Raw genomic sequence first — 6,080 nt, 5'->3', positions numbered from 1 at the left:
AATCAGTTAATTGACCGAATGCTCGTGTGTAAGTTTCAAGCAAAAATTGATGTAAATACGCTGTTGAACATACTCTGTCATAAGACGAAAGTGACAAGGACTTTACACTGTCTCATACCCACTCCGGACTCCATCGATTTGCGTACTGGTCATTCAAGGATTGGGAAGGATGTCTCGAACGTTTTTCTTTTTTTAAGATTTTATTGATATTTGTAAATCATAGGGAATAGTTAATGCTTGAACTTGGTGATGCTATGGGTAGTCCGATGCATAGATGTGTGACTTAAACCACATCGTATGTAAAGTACTAAGAAATTTTGCATTCTATGCTATGCTAAAAGGATATTCTTTCCTTTTTCTATTTTATTTTGTTCATACAGAAAGATAAAAATATGTTTATCGGAAAGGGACCTTGGTAATATGCATTTTTTTTTTTTTAAATCTTGGAAAGTTTGGTCGTTGACGTATTACATTTCTGAGAAACTTTCAGTACCGATTTCTTGATGAAGTACTGGAACGACACGAAATTAGATTAAGATGTTTTGACGACTCGAGAACTGTCGAGGACAATTTGGACAATCCAGAACTGTTATGAAAAGCAAAAAGACAAGTTGCTTTATGTTGTAGAATTACTTACTTGGAGAGATCCATATAAAATTAACTTGATTTATTTTTCTTCTTACTATATGACAGTTGGAACTAAATTTTTATTAATAATTTAAATATATGCTGTATAAGTAAAATACAAATTTATTTAACGCTCTTGTACTAAGTATTGATTATTGGCACAAGACTTAAGATAGGTCAATGTTTAGTAGACATGTGTGAAACACCTATTAAAACAAAATTTCTGTGAAGAAAAGCTGCTTATCCTTAGTCTCTAATCTGTTTTCCTTTAATTAGGCATAATTTTTACAGTATCATTTTTAGGCATTATTATACTTTTCTTGAATGTCGCCCGAGATCCGGGAAAAAAATTGAATCTTTAAGTTATACTTTCTAGGTTTATGCCGGCTAGAGTAAAGGAGACAGTGATGAGAGATGAATGAAATGGTGGGAGGAAAGGGAGAGCCCCGAGAAAACACACGCAAACGGTGTTTGTCCACCACAAACTCACTGGGCGCGAGCTGGTATCGAACGAAGGACCTAATGCACCAGAGGGGAACGCTCTACCACTGAGCCACCGCAGCCCGGAGATTCGAAAAAAAAAAAAGAAGTAGGGTGAAACGTCAGGTATTCGAAAGTGGCTATAAAATAATATTGGGAAGCAAAAATTAGCACATACGCCTTGCTCTTCTTTGTATTGTCCAAATCCACTTCTACTATTATTACCACTCAGTATTGTTATAATATTCCATATAATATACGTATCCTTGACGTATAAATGTTATAATTTTAGTTTATAATTAACGTAATAAATTCAAAAATATTCCATAGACATATTTCATCCGAAATGCATGTTTTAATTAGGTATTATGAATATACAGAGGTGCTGAAACATATGCTCAAAACGACATTCGTGTTTATATTTATGGTGCGTTTATTCAAGAGAGGTCGGTTTTGAACTACACTTACTTGTGCATCCTAAGAAATTTGAAATGCATCATCAGCACTTGCTTCGTAAGCTTGTCTATTTTTCCAATCATTGACGCGACAAGAGGACAAATTTACGCAGTTGCTAGATGCTACCATGCTAGTTTTCTACCATTGCTATTGAATGTTGAGTTCGCTTCTTGAGCAAATATCTTTAATTGTGTAGTTATCAAGATTGTAGGAGTTATTATTTATGTTGTGCATATACTAATTGCGTGTATTGGTTCCATAGTTTCTTTGTTTTCTTTAAACAAAACTGCATTATAGAAAAATGATCAACATTTTAGCAAGATTACGTTTTTTGTTGTTGTTTTTTTAAGGTTACGGTTTCATTTCAGTCATTTATTTAGTTATTTCCGTACTTAAAGCTTTGTATGCATTGTTTTTATTGTTAGACTTTGAAGTAAGAAGAAATTTATAGTTTGACGTTCCTGAAAAAAAAAAATTGTGTCCCTCAGTTATGCCCTTTAGGCTAAAATAGGTGGGTGTTAATGAAGGTAAATGACAATAAAATTATTGGTGGAACGAGAAAGAGAGAGGAAACAATAGAACCTTGGAAAACTCATGGACACGATATTGTGTACTACAAACACACTTGGCATAGGATCGAACCTTGGACCTCTAGTACCAGGGGAGAAATGAATCACATAACTATCCTTTCTTTCAAGGATCACATAGTGTGTGAGCTCCATATTCGTCGTGTTGAATTGTATTTTGTTATACATTCATTTGAAATCAACATCGAAGAATTGAAAGTAATATGGGAATATCCCGTGGAAATGCGCCCTTACGGGTCAAAGTAGAACAAAGAGTACTTGAAGAGGTGGATCATTTGAAATATCTGGGAAGTATTTTGACGAAAGACGCGTACTGCACCAAAGAGGTCAGGTCGAGAATTATCATAGCCAAAGAAGCATTCAATAAGGAAAGGTCACTCTTAACCAGCACCCTTAATATTGGACTAGGAAGAAATTGGGCAAGTGCTATAGGATGGAGTATTGGATTTCATTGTTCAGAGACTTGGACATTACGGGAGTTAAAGAAGAAATATTTAAAGCTTCCAAATGTAGTATTGGAGGAAGATGGAGAAGATAAAATGGACAGAAAGAGTAATAAACGAAGATGTATGAAAACGGATAGGAGAGAATAGGGCACTTCTAGCCTTCGTAGAAAGGCTAAGTGGATTGGATATATCTTGCGAAGAAATTGTCTTCTTCATACCGCCATGGAAAGGAAGATGGTAGGAAAGCTAGGAATAGGAAGAACACCACAAATGATCGATGATTTGAAAAATAGAAGTAAATATTGGGAGTTAAAAGGGGACGCGGAAGATGAAGAAACGTAGAAGAAACATTTCTAGGCCCAAAATTAAAATCAAGAAAAATGAAAAAAGAAAATATTATTAGTCCCAGGACCTGTTAAAGGAATGAATACTTAATTCATTCACATCAAATCAGAGTTCCAGTACTAGCCTCATTGATTGATTTCAGTCCTTTCCCTGACCCAATAATGTTCTAAACTAATAATGTTAGTGTTGCTATTATCGTTTTACATAAAATGACAAACATATATTTATTTTAAGAATTATAAAACAATTGTAACTAGAAGTTTTGTTTGTTTGTTTGTTTTTTCTGATATCTAATACGTTCGTCAGGAATGATATTTGCATTCCCAAGTACTTTGATCAGTAACGAAACTTGGTTTCTACATGACAAAATTTGTCATGTCATTTATGTATGAATGTGTTCGCTTTTCGTGTTACGAATCCGTAGTCTCATTTGAAATTCCTGTTTCTAAACAGCATTTTATGTTAATGTGCGTTTTCAAACCCTCACCATATACTGCCAAGAGGATGTTGTAGATTTTCAAGATCGAAAGGGAAAAAAAGTAAACAGCGGTGTTACTATTTTTGTCATCACTGTTCCCCGCAAGCGGTTCAAGTACATCGAAAAATACTCAGACGACTGAAGTTCCCGCTGTTGTGGGAACACGACAGATAACATTTTGTACCTAACACACGTGCACACTTCAATACATAGAATGACACGTTCAATCGTACAAGCTACATCACCCCAGAAAACCAGTTACATGCTACCGATGTTTCATCCATCGCGTCAATGTATGAGATAGAAATACTAAAAATAACTGAACTGGAAAACTTCATTCGGTGTGTTCTAGTTGTATATTCCTCCGTCCAATGAGTAAATAAATAGGTAGTAAAAATACGTTATCGGGACATTTTAGTAGACCAAACAGCATGTATTAAGGCTTTACATGTATAAATGCATTTCTTCTAGGTTTTCAATAGACAAAACTAGTACAATAAAGAACAGACAGCCTCCATGAAAAGAGCAGTGATATATATATGTTGGGGACACCGTACCAGTCGGTTAAAGAGGTGGCAGCAGCGATTTCCGAGGATTTCCCCCGGAAGAATTGCAACATACTAGGATTAGCAACTGGTGGTGAAAAGTACTAGGATTACGTGTTGTTTGACACGACTCAATTTTGGTGTTGTTTGCTATGGTTTTGTTCTTGCTGATTACTCTTATGTCATAATCGTGAAGATTTATACAAAATCGACATACGTTAAGGGCTGACTGATAACTATATTACAACAATCAAATCCATTATACGTATTAATAAACATAATACATACTAATGGTCTCAAGCATGTTATTGAATTACTGCGCTAATGTCTGTTAACATTACATCAAGTTGAGTCTGTTTAAGTTGGGTTCAAGCACTTGAGGCAATCATTTGTGTGCTTATAAACTTACCGATTGATATTACGTACAAATTGTGTGTGTTCGGATGTGCAGTCGACGTTGAATCTAGATATATCAGAGCCACATATAACAGGAGTGGTAATTCCGACAATGTCGAGGATCCGGACACAAATAAAAAGTGTATTTTCTTTTAATTTTTTGCAACTTTCGTCGAGATTAAACTAAATTAAACAAGATTAGATTTAAATGTATGGATTTAACCTTCTTTTAAACACATAGGTGACACAATCAAATTTAGTCCATTGATAATATAAAAATTTAGTGACTTTTGTATTGCTACTTGGCTATTTTCAAGCCCACAGAGGTTATTACAAATATTGTTAAAATACACTTGTGGACAATCACTTTTACCATAGCCCGTCTGAAACAATTTTGAGTGTGCACTAATTGAGACAGTGAAACCTGTATTAGAAAATCTACCAGATGTAGCGAAAACTTCACAAAATACACAAAGCCAATGCAGTTTATGCCATGATGGGATAGAAGTAAACAAGCAGATTATATTTATCTAAGTTTGAACATCTCTTGAACGTTTGAAGGAAAATATTAGAACATGTAAATATAAGAATTTGAATCCTGTAGTCGAAAGATAATTCATTTGATACTGAAATGGACATTAAAGTTCGTACAGTTACCATAGATAAGAATGTAAGAGGTACAGGATGTGAATCAGCAGAGTCGTTTCTGATTTTGCAACAGGAAAAGGGAGGGGAGCAAAAATTGACATACAAGTTTCATGTTTTTTTTTTAATTAGTATATTTGCACATAATTTATTAAAAAACATGTTTCTCAAACCTCAACGGGCAATTTATCCTCCGCAGATGACGCTCCTGGTCTGAATACTTAAGCAGAGCTAAAAAAAAATAACATTTTATTTAGGAAGTTTTTTTTTTTTTTTTTTAAGGGCGAAAGGAAGAGTTTCTTCGATAAATCTGATTGTTGTAGCGGTGGAACATCTGAGACACTTGCAGAAGAAACTGAAGAAGAACAATTTAATATAAAATATAAGATCGTATCACGAATTCTCGGTGTACAGAAATGAAAAGCATTTGTGCAATTTTTGAAGCCATTCTCAGGATAAACACTTTGTATGTCAGTGAGCAATTAAGAAATTAATTACAACTTATTCTGATGATTTGAATGATAATCTTGTCAAAGAGAAACAAATGTATAAGTCAGTATATGTGCAGCTACTTTCTCGGATCTGACCAAGTCACACAAAATAAAGGACTTCCATTTTTTCTTCTTAATGAAATTTATAAATTGAATTTACAATATTTCATTTGTGAAAATCGAATACAACAAAATATTGCAAGATATTAAAGTAGTATCTTCGTAATTGTTGGGAATATGTGTGCCACTGCTGGAAGTGCCTCTATCATTGTATATTTATATATAGGGTGTTTCTAAAATGGCGCCCAGGGACTAAGCAAGTCAAAATAAAGCGAAAAAAAAACATACCTTTGTAGTATTCATCTGGAGTCGCAGATTGTACTGTGGGAACATCGCAAATAAAGAACCATGAAGTAAATCTGTAGATCTGTCAAATAGTTACATCGGTTCTTTCCAGATGGCAGTTAAAGCCGATAGACGTTGACATTAGGACTACTTAGCGTAACAATCGATGTAATTGTTTGATAGATTCGTAGAGCAATCTCCAAGTTAAATTACGACGTTGCCACATAGTGAAATTTTTG

The sequence above is a fragment of the Thermobia domestica genome, chromosome 2, assembly GCF_964235325.1.
Source record: "Thermobia domestica chromosome 2, izTheDome1.hap1.1, whole genome shotgun sequence".
In the NCBI taxonomy this organism is placed as follows: domain Eukaryota; kingdom Metazoa; phylum Arthropoda; class Insecta; order Zygentoma; family Lepismatidae; genus Thermobia; species Thermobia domestica.
Note: the sequence above shows the minus strand (reverse complement) of the source record.